Source organism: Hibiscus syriacus, unplaced genomic scaffold (assembly GCF_006381635.1).
Source record: "Hibiscus syriacus cultivar Baekdansim isolate YM2019G1 unplaced genomic scaffold, ASM638163v2 tig00111338_pilon, whole genome shotgun sequence".
Lineage (NCBI taxonomy): Eukaryota > Viridiplantae > Streptophyta > Magnoliopsida > Malvales > Malvaceae > Hibiscus > Hibiscus syriacus.
Genome location: NW_024063064.1, coordinates 179,173 through 200,530, shown reverse-complemented (window position 1 = coordinate 200,530; position 21,358 = coordinate 179,173).

Here is a 21,358-nt window from a genome sequence, read left to right as displayed (position 1 = left end):
AACAATAACAAAGAGATAAGGAGATAGAGGATCCCCTTATCTTACCCCCTTTAAACCCTTAAAAAATCCCACCAAGCTTCCATTCAAAGATATTGAATAGCTAGGATTAGCGATACAAGATTTTATCCATCCACAAAAAACCTCAGGTAAACCCATAGCTTCCAAAACAGTCATCAAAAAATCCCAACAAATTGAATCAAAGGCCTTTTGCAAATCTACCTTAATAGTGCACTAGGAGATAGATTTTTCCTAGAGTATCCCTTTACAATTTCTTCAGCAAGCAAAGTGTTATCAGCTATGTTTCTACCCTTAACAAATGCTGACTGGTTAGGGGAGATCATGTCAGGGAAGAACAAAGCTAATCTAGAAGCCAAAATTCTAGTGATAGTCTTGTAAATCACTGAGTAGCAAGAGATAGGCCTGAAATCCTTAGCCATGCATGTATTTAAGGATTTAGGGGCTAAGACTAGGGCAGTGGTATTGAAAGCATGCAAGAGGGTTGAATTTGAAAAAAGTACCTTACAGTATTTAAGAAATCATTACATACAATCTCCCATGCAGCCTTGAAGAACCAAGAAGTGTAGCCATCAGGTCCAGGACTTTTATTGTTTCCTTGTCTGAACAATGCATCTTTGATCTCAGCATTAGTGATCTCAACAGTAAGGACATCAGCAACACTAGAAGGAATGGAATAAGTCGGGACAGATTTAAGCCACTCAGCAGAATAACCCTTCACATTAGAGTCAGCAGTTCCAATAAGATCCTTAAAAAATTTCTCAAGAACAGCTGCCATATTCTCAAAAGATTCATGATAAATCCCACTATCATCTTTAATAACCTTAATAGTGTTCCTCTTCTTGTTAACTTCTATTCTCTGATGAAAAAACCTAGTGTTCAAATCACCTTTTTGTAGCCAGTGGACCTTAGCTCTTTGTTTATAAAATTCAGATTCAGCATCTTCAAGAGCTACAAGATTAGCTCTAAGTTTACTCTCTTCCTCCAGCCTCCTTTGATCCACATGAACAATATTAAAAAGATAATAGATTCAGGCTCATCCCTTTTAACAGCAACTCTACCAGAAATATCTGAAAAATAGCTATTGTTCAATTCCTTTAAAACTGGCTTTAGCCTCTTCAACTTGTTAAAAAGTAGCTGCATAGCATTGCTCCCACATTGCTTTTGCTAAGAGTCTTTAATAACCCTTAAGAAGTTCTCATTAGCAGTCCAACAGTTACAAAACTTGAAAGGCTTTGGTTTATGAACCTGAGCCCTTTTCTGAGTCCAAATGATACCAGGACAGTGATCTGAAACACCCTGGGCTTTAAATTCCACGGCAGAGTCTGGAAACTCAATTAACTATTGAGGGTTTATTAAAACTATGTCTAGCTTATGAGCTAAGAAGGAATTTTCTTGCTTGTTGGACCAAGTATAAAGAGGACCAATGTAGGGATGATCTTGGAGCTCCAAACCCACCAAACACTCCTTAAAATCATCCATGTCAGAATTAGTGTACATACCTAACTCACCAAAGTTAGAACTCTCTTGTGCACTTTCAAAGATGTTGAAATCTCCCCAAACACCCAAGAAGAGGAACCAACATCAGATTCCAAACTCTTTAGATGAGCCCATAGGCCTCTCATAACCAGACTATTATTACTGCCATATACAGCAGTAATAACCATCCTATGACCAACCACATTACCAACAATTGAGATAGTCTGATCACATCTCTTAAGAACAGAGAAACCTTATTTCCAAAGTAACCAAAGTCTACCCCCATCAGAGAACTCATAATTATCTGCTAAGTTCCAGTCAGCATCCAGTACCTCAGAAAAACTAGGGAAATTAACTCTCCTAACTCTAGTTTCCATGAAACATAGAACACCAACTCCTAAATTCTCCAATATTCTAAAAACTTTCTCTTTCTTGAGCCCATTATTGAGACCCCTAACATTCCAGAAGCTTATAATCATCTATTAATGATAATAGGAGAAGCACTACTAGCAACACTAACTCCAGTATCTTTAGCCTTCGCCAAATGATCCTTCTTTTTAAATTTAATCTCATTCAGAAGCATTGTAACCCCCAAGGAAGCTGCCCTAGACTTTTTATTGCCATCAACAGTACCACCATCAATAAGCAAATACATCTTACTAGATGAGTCTGTATTAACCATCTTATTCCCACAAGTCTTCTTCTTCTGAATTAAAGAGTTGCAGGGAAGGAAACTCACCACAGCTAGTGTTCACCTGATCCACTGAAGGCAAAAACTTCTCAGTCGCAACCCCTGACAGGCCCTCAACAACTTGGTCAACAGAAAGTTGTAAATTCTTGTCAGTTACATCAGAAACAGTTTTAACAAGATTTTGGGAGATACCAGTATTATCTTCAACAATCACTTGCACCATATCTATTGTGCATTCTTGTAGAGCTTGAACTGGCAGCTCCTCAGCATCACCAACTTTCATATCAGTAGTATTAGCTACTACATTAACATTATTATCTGACTTCTCAAGAAAATCAAGGATAGGATTTTCCTTCCTCCTCCAAATCATATTATCTTTAATTTTCCCCTTAGCTTTAGTATTCTCAGCACATGAGTAAGTCTGATGCCCAAAGCTTTTGCAATGAGTATAGAATTTAGGGAACCATTGAGCATAGACACGAACTATCACTACAGAGCCATCCTGCAAAACTACATTGATTACATTTGGCAACAATGTCTCATCCTCAACCTCCACCCATACCTTGGCAAATTCCAATCTCTCCTTCGAAGTAGTAACATAATCCATATACAAAGGGATCCCAACAACAGTAGCTATATAGCTAAGGCCTCCCCTAGAAAAGAGCTGAAGAGGAACATTATAAAGCTGGATCCACACTGGAATATGTTTAAAGTCAAATTCTAGTTTCTTTAAGCTTGGCTCCCATTTCCTTAAAATTAGGGGTTTATTTTAAATGTGCCAAGGGCCATTATCCATAACTCAATCCCTCATTTCAGCATTCAAAAATGTAAAGACATAGAGGTTAGGACCAGCTAAGCCCACCTTGACCGAAGACAGCTTCCCTCAGAGAATCTCAACAATCCTCTGAATGGATCCAAAATTAGGAGGAGAACCAATAAATTGACTACCATAACATAACTCCATTCAGCGATCCCCTCCTCAAAAACAGCAGACGGAGGCTTGATAGTAGCAGTTCCCTCCGAAACCTCTGGTGGAAAGAAATCTAGGGCATGCTCCTTCGTACCATTGAAAAGTTTCCTCCAATCAAGAGCAAATCCAGCGATTCCATCAAAATTGAAACAAAATTAAGACGAAAACACACAAGATTTGCAAACAAGAAGCAGAAATTAGCGAATGAGAAGCACATCCGAGAGCCCATCAGTCCTGCTAACGTGCGCCTGGAGAGGTTCCATCGTTATTTGTTGTTAAAATTTACACAATAAATTTTTAAAGTAACATCCAAAAGGAGAATTACCATAAGATATTTTCATAAAAAAACACGAGATATAAAAAATAATAATAGTAAAAAATTAACCAGATTGAGTTCTGAATCTGATGGAATTATAACGCAAAAAATGATGTTTTTCTTACATTATCTTCAACTACCTTGAACGATAGAGACAGAGAAGAGAAAAACCATGAGAGGGGGATAAGCTTGCAGAGAATAAGAACACGAAAAAAAGAGTTAATTTCATCACACATCCTTAAACTGTAATCATCATTTTAAATTGGTTTCTAAATTTTTGAATATTCTTATTTCATCCCATAACTATGATTCTTTCTAAATTAATCCTCAAACTTTAAAAATTCCAATTTCATCTTCAAATAATGACCCTTATTCTAAACTAGTCCTAAATTATTTTTATCGTTTCAATTTTATTTCAGACTATCGGTATATATACAAATCACATCCATGTTAATAAAACCATTAAGTCAAGCTAAATTATCATATATTTAAAAATAAATTAACACTTAGGATTAAACTATGATTGAAACCGATTATATATTTGGATGAATTTAGAAATGAAATTGAAAAATCTAATAGTTTGAGACCTAACTTAAAATGATAATCATAATTTAATGATAAAATTAAAACATTGAACAATTTAAAAAGTAATTTAAAATAAATCATAATTGAAATAAAATCTTAAAAAATCAATTTAAAATTAAAATTATAGTTGAAGACTCGTGATGTAATTAACTCAAACATTAATTGAATTTGTAGTTTAGAACTGATTCAAGACAACACTAAAGATATTTCTTTTTCATAAAGAAGCTTCCTTCTTTGTAATGTCTTGGCGATCAGTGATTGGTAAGGGGAGGTTCTGTTGTGATGCGGTTAAAATATGGTTAAAAAACGACGTTACTGGTTAAATAGGTGACCGGTTAAAATCGATACCGAAAATGTTATATGTTTTCACCAGAAATATTATTTGTGTTGGTAATAATAATGGTAATAATAGCGAATGTTATCGTCTTATGTAAAATGCGCCAAAAATATTGACTTTAACATAACTGGTTGATTACTGGAAACATTATCAACCATAATAACATATTAGGTAGCGCTTATGTAACATAATAGGTAGCATCTATTTAAAGCTGATAGGGCCTTAGAAATCTGACGATAACAAAATAGGTTAATTACTTAATTTGTTATCAGTATTATCAACATATTAGGTAACACCTAAAATGTTACCAAAGTTTAAGCTGATGAAGCCTTAAAAATCCGATGATAACATAACCGGTTAATTACTAGAAACATTATCAACCATAATAACATATTGGGTAGCGCTTATGTAACGTAATAGGTAGTGCCTTTTTAAAGTTGATGGGGCCTTAGAAATCCAACGATAACAAAATAGGTTAATTACTTAATTTGTTATCAGTATTATCAACATATTAGGTAACGACTAAAATGTTACCAAAATTTAAGCTGATGGGGGTTTAGAAATCTGACTATAACATAATCGGTTAATTACTTGATTTGTTACAGTATTATCAACATATTATTGTGTACATTGTTAATTTACCTATTACTTGGACTTCGGTACCGGTTTGTTTATAGGTTAATAGTACTGTAAAATGTAAATTATTGTTAACCTAACTGGTTAATTGGATTAATATTGGTAATTGTGTTGAAAGTATCGGTGTTGTTTAGATCGAAAGTATTGATATTTATACAAAAAGTATCAAAACTTTATGTTTACGCCTATTATCATTAAACTGGTAGATTTTGACCATTTACATTATAAATTTACCTATTACTTTAAAGTAATAGGTTTAGAAATTATAAGAATGCATACTTATATGACAATATCAATACTTGTACATTTACAACTATTTTCATTATGCCGGTAGAAAATTTACCGTGTACATTGTTAATTTACCTATTACTTTAAAGTAATAGGTTTCGGTTGAGTTTATCGATCAAATGAATTAGTCAAGAGGGGGTGAATTGGTAATTAAAATTTTGGTGGAAGCTTTGACAGAAAATAGAAATAATTTGCACAATGATTTAGAGTGATTCGACTTTCTCAACCAACGTCTACGTCCACTACCTTAGCTATCCACACTAAGGATTTTCCACAAATTCACTAATTTGTCTTTCTTTTGAGGAGAAAGAGTAACCTTACAACTCCCTCAAGAATTATACCCCAAATTCTTGAGACAATCTCTTCTCAAAGAGAAAATTACAAACTTGAAAACTTACAAAAAAAACCTCACAAAGTAAGATATTTGCACAATTCTAGAACAAAGAAAGAACACTAAAAAATGAATACAATTGAGCACAAATTGTGTTCTTTAAAGAAAAAGAATATTGAATGGATGTTGGCTTGAATTGCTCAAACTTGATGTTTAAGGCTTTCTCTTTTGTTTTTCTAGCTTCTCTTATTATCACCAATGGCTTCAAGACTTGTTTAAATACTCCTCAGATCAATTCTAAACGTTGGAGATGATCATGGAGTCAATTGTAGTGCAATCCACTTGAAAAAGCTGCTAGGAGTGTATGTGTATAGGTACTCCTTCATAGGGGTATCAATACTACCTGTATAATATTCAAATATTTTGACTGTTGCAAACCAACGGTATCGATACTGGCCAGGGAGTATCGATACTACTTTGTAGTGTAGTATCGATACCGTCCAGGGAGTATCGATACTACTATGTAAAGTAGTATTGATACCGATCATGGTATCGGTACCCAATTTACATTCTGTTAAAGCTCGGAGTCAAAACCAAAGGGGTAGTATCGGTACCATTGACCATGGTATCGGTACTACTATGTATAATGGCGTCGGTACCTTGTAGGGTAACGGTACCTGTTTTGGCTTCGATGTTTGGGGGTATCGACACTGTTGAGGTCGTATCGGTACTACCCTATTGAAATCTCAATTTTGACTCAATTATGGTTCGAAATAATTTATAAAAATTGTTTCAAAAATATTTAAACTATAAATCACAATTTTTCATTTAGTAAAGAGTAAAAATTAATATTTGAAAAACTTGGAGTAATATTTGTAATATTCGAATAATTGAATCGAATATAAAATTTGATTTGAATATAAAATCTTAAAATTCATTAACATTTTATTTGTTATATCAAAATATCAAAATGTTTTCAACAATCTCCCCTTTTTGATATAACAAAACTTTTTAGAAATTTTAGATTTTCTTTTGAAAAATCACTTCGAAAAATTTACTCCCCCTTTTTGTTAAATCAAAAAGACTCTATAAAGGATTAAACAAGATAGCCAAATGATTATATGTATAAAGCTACTAAGATCAACCCAAGAGAAATATTAGCCATTAATCAATATTCATAATCAATATGCACTAGTAGGGGTGTTCAAATAACCGAATTAATTCGTTTAACCGACAGAATCGAATTAGTTCGGTTAATTCGATTCGGTTACAGAATTAGTTCGGTCGGTTAATGGTTAAGAAAATTTTTAGAATTCGGTTCGAATTCGGTTAATTAACCGAATTAACCGAAATTAAATTTTAAATTTTAAATATATTATATATAACATATGGGCTCATCCCAAACCATTTAAAACCCAATTAATAATTTAAGATCTAATAACTTTTAACCTAAATCATATTAATTAATTAAAAAAGTTATAAAATTTTTATTTTAATTATATTTTTAAATTAATTGTAAACTTTTTTTAATTAACAAATATTAAATATATATATAAACATAGGCTAAGCCCAAACATTTAAAACCCAATTAATAATTTAAGATCCAATCTTTTAAACCTAAATCAATATTAATTAATTAAAAAATTTATCTGAATTTTTTATTTTATATATTATTTAAATTAATTATAAACTTTTTTTTTAATTAAAAAACATTTAATTTTTATATAAATTAGGAAATTTAAAAAACGGTTAATTCGAAAATTAATCGAATTAACCGAAATTTATTCGGTTCGGTTAATATGTTTGAAAAAAAGTTCGGTTATGGTTAATTCGGTTCGGTTTTAATCGAATGAACAACCCTATGCACTAGGGATTGATCACAATATTTCTAATATGTAAAAGTCCATGAACTAATGAAATAAACATTCAATTAAGTTCAAAAATTCTAATCATTCAAAATCAAACATCCAAAACACACATATATCCAAACAACCTAATATCCAAAACACATAAATCCATCAAAATGTTTAAACAATGTTAGGTTCAAAACATAGATCAACTAAAAGAAAACTAGTAAGAGTGGTCAATCATCCATATGAGGATTGCGAGGAGATAGATGTGCTTGTACACAACCACATCTCATGCAAGATCATCGATCCTAGAGTTGAGTACTTGATTTTCCCCCCAAAGATAATTTGAGGGAGATTTATTTTCTTATTATGTTGGATAAAATGGATCCACCATAAGTCAAGAGCTCTAAACCTAGAGTATTTACCTCCATATGGTCTAAAACACCAAGAGATCATGAAGTGAAGAAAACACTCTTGATAGTCTAGAACACTTGCGCTATTATTGACTTCATAAGGGGATGGTACTGAATTTCTCTCATTATCTAACCCTTGATTAACTAATCCAAAGTCTGCAACTATGTAATCCAAGTATATGTTAATGTATTGGCACAAGAGATAGGATCGAATACTTTCAGTGGCATTTTGGGACTCGTTTTGTATGCAATCGACATTGGAATAGAAAATGCGTTTGAGTTTTTGATAAACAATAGGTTTGACTTTAAATTGGTTATCAAACTTCCACACTATAAGGGTAGGGATGTACTTGAATTTCATATGTTCCATGGTTTGTAAGGATGGGATACGCTCTTCCCTAATGTTGTATGACTCGAAATGGTTAACGTACCTAGAGTAGAGACCTCTACGATTAGGTTCGTTAAAGCAAGAGTTAAGGATGGTCATTTTAGGTTCATTGGGGATTGGATTTGGAGGTAGAATAGGAGGTGGGTTTTATGGTTGGTTTGATCGACTAGATGAGGACCTAGGACGTTTATGGTGAGACATGGTTTAAATAAGAATAGGATGGGATACCTGTAATTAAACAACATATGTATGCAACAGTTAATCCCAAAACTCAATAATTCAATGTTATCTAAAAACTAGTGTCTAATGGGCAAAATTGAAAACTATTTTGAAAACTAAGTTTGAAAATTAATAGTATGCATAGTTTTCATGAAAATCGTGTAATTAAATTAAAAACGACAGTTAAATCAAAACAATTTTTTTAGTTTCAAATTTAAAAAAATTAAAAAAAATTGTTTTTGATGAAATTAGTTGTAGATTCTAGTGTAAAACTATAATATACTAAATGCCCGATCACTAATTTGAACTAGAACTAATTAAAACTAGTCCAATGTTCAAAAATCAATAAAATAGTGTTTTAGAAAAATATACCTTGAAAATCAGATTGAGATGGATGTGTTGTTGTTTGCACAAGATTAATGATACTAACAGGATTTGAAGTTGAAGAATGAAAGAATTCTTACTAGAAATCGTTTATTTTGAGCAATGTGGAGATTTGGGTAGAGAGGGGGAGGAATGGCGTGAGTATGTTATGTTTGGTTTTGGCAAAATTATGAAATTTTTAGGGATTTATAACCTATTCCCGGCAGGTTGTATCGGTACTCCTTGAGGAGTATCGATACTTTAAGGCATTTTTCGCATAGTATCGATACCCTGGTATCGATACCCATTGAATCGATACCCATTGAAGCACTATTGATACTGTTAAGAACAGTATGATACCCATTGAAGCAGTATCGATATTATGCTAGTAGTATCAATACCTAACAAGAGTAGAATCAGTAATGGGTGACCAGTATCGATTCCATGTGCACCAAATGGTCAAAAATATGCATTTAAACACTTTGCATGCAAAATTAATCAACTCTAGTGGTATTGGTAACTAATATTACGAAAATTAATTATGTTCAATGAATAAAATCAAACTTAAGCCTAATTTGAACATATTATTAATTTTCACTAAATATCATAAACTCCGCCTAACTATGAGCATAGAAGGCATTCAAAAATGTTATTTTTACATGCATTTTTCCTTAATCATTAAAAGTGCTAAAATTATTTTAAACACAAAATCAAGGTAGGTTGGTTAAACATATTTCTCTCCTAAGTGTCCAAAATCTTTCTTTATCCAAAGGCTTTGTAAAAATATCTGCTAATTGATGCAAAGTATCAACATATTCTAGAACTACATCTTCCTTAGTGACATGATCTCTAATGAAATGATGTCTAATTTCAATGTGTTTAGTTCTAGAGTGGTTGATGGGATTTTTAGTGAGACACATAGCACTAGTATTGTTACACTTGATAGGAATAGTACCTACTTCAATTCCATAGTCTAAAAGTAGTTGTTTCATCCATAAAACTTGTGCGCAATAACTACTGGCTGAAATGTATTCCGCTTTAGTGGTAGATAATGCAACACTATTTGCTTCTTTGAAAACCAAGAAATTAACATGTTTCCTAGGAATTGACAAGTATCGGAGGTGATTTTCCTATCTAATATGCATCCTCCATAATCCGCATCAGAGAAGGCATGCAAGCTAAAGCTAGAGTCACTAGGATACCAAAGTCTTATACTAGGAGTGTCCTTAAGATATCTAAAGATTCTCTTAATGGCATGTAGATGTGATTCCTTAGGGAATGATTTAAATCTATCACATAAGAAAACACTAAACATAATGTCCGATCTACTTGCGGGTAGATAAAGTAAAGAACCAATCATAGACCTATAAAGTTTAACATCAACACATTTACCTCCTTCATCTTTGTCAAGCTTTGTAGATGAACTCATAGGAGTGGCTTGGGGTTTCACATTCTCCAATCCAAACTTTTTGAGCATATCTTGAACACTTTGCTTGATTGATGAAGATGCCATCTTTCCTTTTCTTGATTTGGAGCCCCAAGAAAAATGAAAGCTCCCCCATCATGCTCATATCAAATTCACCTTGCATTAGCTTAGAAAATTCTTGGCAAAGAGCATCATTAGTAGAACCAAATATTATATCATCAACATAAATTTGAACTACTAATAAATCTTTAACTTTTCGTTTTAAAAACAATGTAGTGTCAACCGTTCCTTTTGAAAAACTTTTTTCAATTAAAAAGTTTGACAATCTTTCATACCAAACTCTAGGAGCTTATTTTAAACCATATAATGCTTTTGTCAATTTAAAAACATGATTGGGAAATTTTGAATCTTTAAAACCAGAAGGTTGTTCCACATACACTTCTTATTTTATAAAACCATTTAAAAATGCACTTTTAACATCCATTTGGTATAATTTAATTTAAACATGCAAACGACGACAACATTCTAATTGCTTTCATCCTAGCTACAGGAGCATATGTTTCATCAAAATCTATTCCTTCTTCTTGAGTATACCATTGAGCAACAAGTGTAGCCTTGTTTCTCACTATATTACCATTTTCATCTAGCTTATTCCTAGACGCACATTTAGTGCCTATAGTAGATTTATTACTAGGCCTTTCAACTAGTGTTCATACTTTACTTCTCTCAAATTGATTTAAATCTTCTTGCATAGCCATAATCCAATTTTCATCGGTTAATTCTTCTTTAACATTTTTAGGCTCTATGCATGAGATAAATGCAACATAATTAACAAATATTCCTAAGATAAGATCGAGTAGTTATCCATTTGGATGGATCACCTAAAATCCCACCATCTTTGACATAGTTGTACTCTCTTGGGTATGTGACTTCCCTTTCTTCAATGGTTAGATTCTTAAAGGCATCTTGAGTTTCCTCATTCTTCATTTCTTTCTTTGATGATGATTCTCCCACGTCATTTGCATTTATTATACCTACGTCATCATCAACACAAGAATCCTTCCTCGGAAGGGGATCATCATCGAAAACATGTATAAACTCTTCTACTACTAAAGTTGTTTTATTAAATACACGATAAGCTTTAGAATTTAAGGAATAACCCAGGAAAATTCCTTCATCACTTTTAGCATCGAATTTGCCAAGATTGTCTTTATCGTTGTTTAAAACCAAACATTTACATCCAAAAGGATGAAAATAGCTAATGCTAGGCTTTTATTTTTGAAAATTTTATATGGAGTTTCCTTTAAAATAAAGCTAATCATTATTCTATTAATAACATAACAAACGGTATTTGTGGCTTCCTCCCAAAAATATTTTGGCAAATTGTTTTCACAAAGCATGGTTTTATCCATTTCTTCCAAAGTTCAATTTTTCCTCTCAACAACTCCATTTTGTTGAGGGGTTCTAGGTGCTGAAAATTATGGCTAATTCCATTTGAATTGCAAAACTTAGTAATCCAAGATTTTCAAATTCAGTACCATGATCACTAACACTTGAAATGGAGTAACCTTTTTCATTTTGGATTACTTTTGAAAAAATGATAAAATTTTCTAATACTTCATCTTTAGTACTTAAAAATATAACTCAAGTAAATCTAGAATAATGATACCTTCTCAGCATCACTCATCAACTTCAATTTGTAACACCCCCAACCCGTACCCGACCCGGATACGAATCTGAGGTGTCACATTGACTTTCCAAAATGTTTAATCTTACAAAATAGTTGAAAGTTCAAATTCACATTTCACCAAAATTGAATATTTTACATTAATTACAATCATATGATTTTACAAAACCGATCAGAGCATAACTTATTCAAATCTTTAATTACATGCCAACTACATTTACTATAACAAAATACATATAATTACATTCTTTTCTGATATGATCTTTGGAAAGGAGAAGTTGACCTGACTTGCCTAACTTTGCTCCTTAATCTTCTCGGAACCTACGTGTGAAACATTCACATACTAAGTCGTTGATTTAGTGAGGCATATAAAACGTATAATTGAAACTTAAATACAAAACAATACAAAAACATTACATACAATAATATCATACAAAATCATATACCTTTAATATAACAAATACATATATCATCGTTATCATCATCAATATTCCTATCGTTATCATATTTTATTATCATTAATCCCTTTTATCATATAATCTTGTACTTAACATTTATACACCACATACAATACATTTCACAAAGCAAAACACATAACATCACATACACTTTATTTATATTATCTCTTTTAGTAGCCCATGTACACTTCTTAGAACTTAAGGTATGTGAGTGCATTAAGGTTGTGCACAAATGCTCTCACCACAGCTCGTATAATTTTCACTGAGTGTCATATAGAATGTCCCAAAGGACCATATATATGTCCCAAAGGACATCGTAGAATTATCCCAAAGGACCACATATATATCCCAAATGACCGCGTAGAACCCTTGACTCTTGTCATGCCAATTATACCCTATCTCTCATATCACATACTATGGGTTTTACCATATATTTTATTTATTATCTTATTTCACATAAACCAGTAATCACGAAGATTGTTTCACATAGCTTATCTCATGTTCATGTAATCGCGTAGATCATGTCACATATTATATCTTGTTCTCATATGTTCACATGTATCATATAACACGTAGATTCTCGCATAGATTATTACATGTTCATATAATCCCTTATGTCCATATCACATAGCTTATATCATATTCTCATATAATCACATGGATCATTTATATCACTTCACATGGTTTATCACAGAAACATGTATTCACATAGATAATGTAACATATATCATAACATATAACACATAGACTCATTTTCAGTACACATGTACACATACTAGTCATATCAAACACATACTTATATTCATGGATTTAAATATGGGAAGTAGACTCATCGCGAGTCTTATTTTCATAAAAAATCATATTCGAACTAGTATTCACTCACATGGGCCTCACTAGTCACAACAACACTTATGAATCTTGTACACTCTTATAGCTTTGAATCTTCTTGTACTTGCCTTCGATTGATATCTACACAAATATATAACTTATATGAATTTCGGTGTTCGAATTGCTTTTAACCAAACAATATAACTTAAGCTGAAAGAAACACATAATTCACAATTTCCATATGATATCGTTACCCAATGACAATACCAATACTTCTACCCTATGGTATCGATATTATACTTAAGTATTGATACCCAATTTCGATTCTAGAATTCCTTCAAAATGGTATCGATACTTGCTCAATGGTATCGATACTACTCATTTGGTATCGATACCTCTTAAAGATTTCATCCGCTTTTACTCTATGGTATCAATACAGTTCATACAGTATCGATCCCCAGGCCTAATTATCATCTATTTTTACTTTGGAGTATCGGTACTGTATGAACAGTACCGATACCCCTTGCCCAAAACTTATTCATTATAACCCAAAAATCAACCATACTCAACTAAATTCCTCATTTTACTCTTCTTTCAAGACTTTAAACTCAACCACACTTATTCAAATCAACTTATATCACTTTAACTCATCTTAACATCCATATCTAGTACACTAGAATTCAATAATCATACCAATTTATCAACATGTTCTTAATTCACTTCTATTACTTCTAACTCCTTAAAACCATTGACAAGTCAAGTATGGATTAAAAATCCATTTATAACTTCTTCCTCAAAAATTCACTTTAACACCCCTTATATTCAATCTCTCATAATTTATAAATCCTTTAGCTTCAACTTCTCTTTTAGCTTCCTTAAGCTATCATAACACTTCAAAAACCAAAACCAACTTTAAAATGAAAGGAATAATCAATAGGAAGCATACTCACCTTATGCAAAAATCACGGTGGAGAAGAGGAAGAAAGAAGAAGAAGATAGAAAATTTTAGACTTCCTTAATCCTTTTCCACGTGTTTATAATACCCTCTTCATAAATTTTTAATACTTTAATTGTCAAAAGACCAAAATGTTTCTTCTTATGATTTTTACCAAACAATCCTATAACAAATATTCCAAGCAAATCCCTAAACTTTCCAACTTATCTAAATTGACCACAAAATTTAAAATCTTGCACTTGGTCACTAGTCCGGTTTTTGGGATGTACAAATCTCCCAGCTTTTAAGAAAATTTGTCCTCGAATTTTCTTTTCACAAATGGATGAGACTGTCTACACATATATTCTAATGTTCTCATGTTACTTCTTATACTTTATCTTTCTGACTTACCGATAATAAACTTGTTTTCACTCCTGCAATTCTTCATCTACTTTCAATATTTTTAAATCCATTAATATCACTCGGGTAGACAATAACCCCAATCCTTACCACTCAAGTCATGAGTCAATGAATTTCTTTCATCATTCTCTAATTGATTTGCAATATAAACCAAACCTTTATTCTATTATCATTCAAAAATAATATGCATGTCATTAACACTTGATCAAAGAGATATAATCATTCGAATGTATCTTAAACTTCCTTAATACATATAATAAATCCTTATCTCTCTTACTACTTGACCAAGTAACACAGTCTTAACCTTCATATATGCTTAACACATACATCAAACAATTTTCATATAACCTTAAGTACGTTTCTTACTTTTATACCAAACTTATAATCTTCACCTCAATATAACTCTTGTCATGCTTGATCCTTTAAACTCCATCTTTTAATTTCATTATCTATTTATTCTTCCAAAAATCAAGATCTCCTTGTAAATTAGGTCATATATTTTCCTTCATTCTCCCATACTCTTTTCATATCACTTATACTTATCTCTGATTACCAATATCATCTTCATTACTTTGATAATCAATAACTTGCACAAAACCTTATTTTTGTAAAATCCTTATTCGAATTACAATACACATATTCTTTTTATCATTTAAAACTTTTCTACTAGATCCTTAGCTTCCTTCAGATATATGAATCCTTATTCCTTGACTACGTCACATCTACATGCCCAAATCCATGCCCTTATTTAGCGACCCGATATTTCCTTAAATCTTTTAACTTAATTACACTTGCCATTACATAACCTTGTTAGTCAGTACAATTCTTTCAATATAGGGCACAAACCTTCCTCAAACCAATCATATACATCCTTTTCAATCAAAATTAACTCAGTGGTAATTACTCAACTTATCAATTCCATACTCTTACTCATACACAGTACAATACACAGTACAATTCCTTGGTTCAAACTCAAAAATACTAACTTCATTTGTCTTATAAACTCATCACGATGTACTTATTCTTCAACTATTCTAAAAACAATAACCTCATCCCTTGATGTTTTAACATTATCATGATAACATTTATCCACTATACTTTAGCTTACCCACTTTAGCAAAGAAACTATTCCACTTCATAGGAATGGAGACCCTCTAACATTATTCGAACGGGATTTCAATCACCTAAAATAATCCTTAATTTTATAAAGGCACTCCCAGAGGTGTCTTTTCTCCTGCCCATGCTACCCCTCTATCACTCTCATCTAAACTCTCATGATTATACTTCTAATATAACAAACAATTCTACTCTATTAACAAACAACACACTCCATACACTATCATCAGAAATTTTCACTTTGTGTTGGAATGTACACATTTTAAACTCATTTGACCTTCGATAAACCTAGAATAGGCTAAACCTTAACTCTGATCCCATATAACACCCCAACATGTACCCGACCCGGATACGAATCCGAGGTGTCACATTTACTTTTCAAAATGTTTACTCTTACAAATAGTTGAAAGTTCAAATTCACATTTCCAGAAAAGTGAATATTTACATTAATTACAATCATATGATTTTACAAAACCAATCAGATCATATCTTATTCAAATATTTAATTACATGCCAATTATATTACTATAACAAAATACATATAATTACATTCTTTTATGATCTGATCTTTGGAAAGGAGAAGCTGACCTGACTGCCTAACTTTGCTCCTAAATCTTCTCGGAACTTACGTGTGAAACATCACACTCTAAGTCGATGACTTAGTAAGGCATATAAAACGTATAATTGAAACTTAAATACATAACAATACAAAAACATTGCATACAATAATATCATACAAATCATATAACCTTCATATAACAGATACATGCATGCACATATATCATCATTATCATCATCAATATTCTTATCTTTGTCAATTTTTATTATCATTAATCGTTTTTCTCATATAATCTTGTACTTAACATTTATACACGTCATATAATACATTTCACAAGCACACACATAACATCACATAAACTTTATTAATATTATCTCTTTAATAGCCCCGTGTACACTTATGAGAACTCAAGGTATACTAGTCATTGAGGTGCACAAATGCTCTCACCACAACTCGTATAATTTGTACTAAGTGCCATATAGAATGTCTCGAAGGACCACATATATGCCCCGAAGGACCACATATAGTCCCGAAGGACCTCATATATATCCCGAAGGACCTCATACAATTGTCCCGAAGGATCATATATGTCACGAAGGACCGCGTAGAACCCTCGACTCTTGGCATGCCAATTATACCCTAGCTCTCATATCACATTCTATGGCCTTTCCCATATATTTTATTTATTATATCTTATTTCACATAAACCAATAATCACATAGATAGTGTCACATAACTTATGTCTCATGCCTTTTTATCTTATGTAATCACATAGATAGTGTACTTATGTCTCATGTTTATGTCACATAGATCTTATATCTTATATGTTCTCATATGTTCACATATATCATATAACACATATTCTCATCGCATAACTTATTACATGTTCATATAATCCCTTATGTCCATATCACATAGCTTACGTCATATCTCATATAGTCACATAGATCATTATATCACTTCACATGGTTTATCACACAAACATGTATTCACATAGATCATGTAACAGATACATAACATATAACACATAGACTCATTTTAAAGTACTCATGTACACATTATCATATCAAACACATACTTATATTCATGGATTCTAAAATGGGAATTACACTCATTGCAAGTCTTATTTTCATAAAACATCATATTTCAACAAGTATGCACTCACCTGGGCTTCACTAGTGACAACAACACTTATGACTCTTATACACTCTTATAGCTTCAAATCGACTTGGACTTGCCTTCGATCAATGTCTACACAAATATACAACTTATATGAATATCAAAGTTCGAATTGCTTATAACCAATCAATATAACTTAAATTGAAAGAAACACTTGACTCACAATTTCCATATGAGTAGTATCGATACCCAAGGTATAGTACTTATACCTCTACCCTAAGGCATCGATACTATACTTCAGTATCGATACCCAATTTCGATTATGGAATTCCTCTTCAAAATGGTATCGATACTTGTTTAATGGTATCAATAACCCTAGTATCGATACTAATCATTTGGTATCGATACCTCTTAAATATTTCATCCGCTTTTACTCTATGGTATCAATATTGTTCGTTTACTTTAGCGTATCGGTACTGTTTGAACATTACCGATACTCTTTGCCCATAACTTATTCATTATAACCCGAAATCAACCATACTCGACTAAATTCCTCATTTTACTCTTCTTTCAAGCCTTTAAACTCAACCACACTTATTCAAATCAACTTATTTCACTTTAACTCATCTTAACATCCAATATCTAACTAGAACACTTGAATTCTATAATCATACCAATTTATCAACATCTTCTTAATTCACTTCTATTACTTCTAACTTCTTAATTAAACCCTTGACAAGTCAAATATGGCTTAAAAATCTATTTATAACTTCTTCCTGAAAAATTCACTTTAACACCCCTTATATTCAATCTCTCATAATTTATAAATCCTTTAGCTTCAACTTCTCTTTTTGCTTCCTTAAGCTATCTTAACACTCCAAAAATCAAAAGCAACTTTAAAATGAAAGGAATAATCAATAGAAAGCATACTCACCTTATGCAAGAACTCACAGTGGAGAGAAGGTAGAAAAAAGAAGAAGATAGAAAATTATGACGTCCTTAATCCTTTTCCACGTGTTTATAATACCCTCTTCACAAATTTTTAATACTTTAATTATCAAAAGACCAAAATGCCCCTTCCTCTTGTAATTTTTCCCAAACAATCCTATAAATTATTCCAACAAATCCCTAAACTTTTCAACTTATCTAAATTAACCACAAATTTTAAAATCTTGCACTTTGGTCACTAGTCCGTTTTTTGGGATGTTACAAATCTCCCCCTTTTAAGAAAATTCATCCTCAAATTTTCACTGCAAAAATGGATGAGAATATTGTCTATACATTCTAATTTTCCCATGTTACCTCCTTTACTTTAATTTTCGTATTTACTGATAATAAACTTCTTTTCACTCATTCAATTCTTCATATACTTTCGACCTTTTTAAATCCATATAATATCACTCATCAGGTAGACAATAACCCCAGTCCTTACCGCTCAAGATCATGAGTCAATGAATTTCTTTCATCATTCTCTAATTACTTTGCAATAAACCAAACCTTTATTCTATTATCATCAAAAATAATATGCTTGTCCTTAACAACTGATCAAAGAGAATATAATCATTCGACTGTACCTTAAACTTCCTTAATACATATAAATAAATCATTATCTCTCTAACTATGTCTACTGACAAAGAAACACAACCTTAAACCTTCATCAGATATGCTTAAGACATACACCTTACGAAATCAAACAATCTTTTCATATAGTCTTACGTACTTTTCTTATTTCTATACCAAACTTATAATCTTCGCCTCAATATGACTCTTATCATACTTGATCATTTAAACTCCATTTTTAATTTCCTTATCTATTTATTCTTCCAAAAATCAAGATCTTCTTGTAACATAGGTCATATCTTTTCCTTCATGCTCTCATACTCTTTTCATATTACTTATACTTATCTTTGATTACCAATCTTTATCACATCTTCATAATTTTGATAATTAACACTACTTGCACAAAACTTTATTCTTGTAAAATCCTTATTTGAATTACAATACATATATCCTTTTTATCATCTCAAACTTTTCTACTACATTATTAGCTTCCTTCAGATATATGAATCCTTATTTCCTTGACTATATCACACCTACATGCTCTAGATACACAACTATACACTTGCCATCACATAACCTTGTTAGTTAGTACCAATTCTTTCAATTTAAGGCACAAACCCTCATTAAACCATTCATATACATCCTTTTCAGTCGGAATTATCAAATCCACACTCTTACTCATACACAGTATAATTCCCTTGGTTCAAACTCAAAAATACTAACTTCATTTGTCTTATAAATTGATCACCGGTGTACTTATTCTTGAACTCTTCTAAAACAATAAACTCATCCCTTGATCTTTTAACATTCCCTGATAACATTTATCCACTATAGTTTAGCTTGCCCGCTTAGCAAAGAACTATTCCACTTCATAGCAATGGAGACCCTCTAACACTATTTAGATGCGTTTTGAATCTCGTGAAAACAATCCTTAATTTTATAAAGGAACTCCCTGAGGTGTCCGTTCTTCATCCTGCTTGGCCAGGGCAGATGAATTGCTACCACCATCAGGTCTATCACCTCTCAATCCACTTCGAAAGTCTCATGATCATATTTTTAATATAACATATAACAATCCTACTCTAATAAGACAACACACTACTTACACTATCAGATTAGATATTTTTCACTTTGTGTTAGCATGTACATATTTTAAAACTCATTTGACTTCTGTTTAAGCCTAGAATCAGCTAAACCTTAGCTCTGATACCATTAAGTGTAACACCCCCAACCCGTACCCGACCCGAATATGAATCTGAGGTGTCACATTGACTTTTCAAAATATTTACTCTTACAAAATAGTTGAAAATTCAAATTCACATTTCATGAAAACTAAATATTTTACATTAATTACAATCATATGATTTTACAAAACCGATCAGAGCATATCTTAGTCAAATCTTTAGTTACATGCCAATTACATTTACTATAAAAAAATACGTATAATTACATTCTTTTAATACGTATGCCAATCACTTGAGCTATCTTAACACTCCAAAAATCAAAACCAACTTTAAAATGAAAGGAATAATCAATAGGAAGCATACTCACCTTATGCAAGAACTCACGGTGGAGAGGAGGAAGAAAGAAGAAGAAGATAGAAAATCCTGGACTTCATTAATCCTTTTCCACGTGTTTATAATACCCTCTTCACAAATTTTTAATACTTTAATTGTCAAAAGACCAAAATTCCCCTTCCTCTTATAATTTTTACCAAACAATCCTATCAGAAATATTCCAAACAAATCCCTGAACTTTCCAACTTATCTGAATTGACCACAAAATTTTAAAATCTTGCACTTTGGTCATTAGTACAGTTTTTGGGATGTTACACCATTTCTCCAACACTTCAAATTTCACCTGAAATTAAGCATAAACGTTTCTTAATCAATAAATTAACGCTAAATAATACTCAATGTCAATTTCACTTTACATACCGAACTGATGTTGTAATTATCAACTTCCTTTATCCTTTGGCATTCAGTCATACTATCAAGATTTAAAATTTGTAATCAATTTAAAATATTTAAATACTTTAATACAAATTACCATTTCAAAAATAATTACACAAATATATTGATACTTACTAGAAGTACATATATCCACCCAGTGGTTGCTTTCGATTTACTTCATTGTTGATACTCTCAGACTTCATTTAAATGTCATCTTCGCGAACAACAATTGCAAGATCCATTGACTTCATTTTTCCTTTATATATCAATTTATAAACATTCAAACATTAAATTAACTCAAATCAAATCAAATACAAGTTACATATAGTTTATTCAATATACAAGTATCGATAACTAATCCTATAGTGACCGGGTTTCCTTCAAAGGAATAGGAATACTCTCTACTACAAGTATCGAT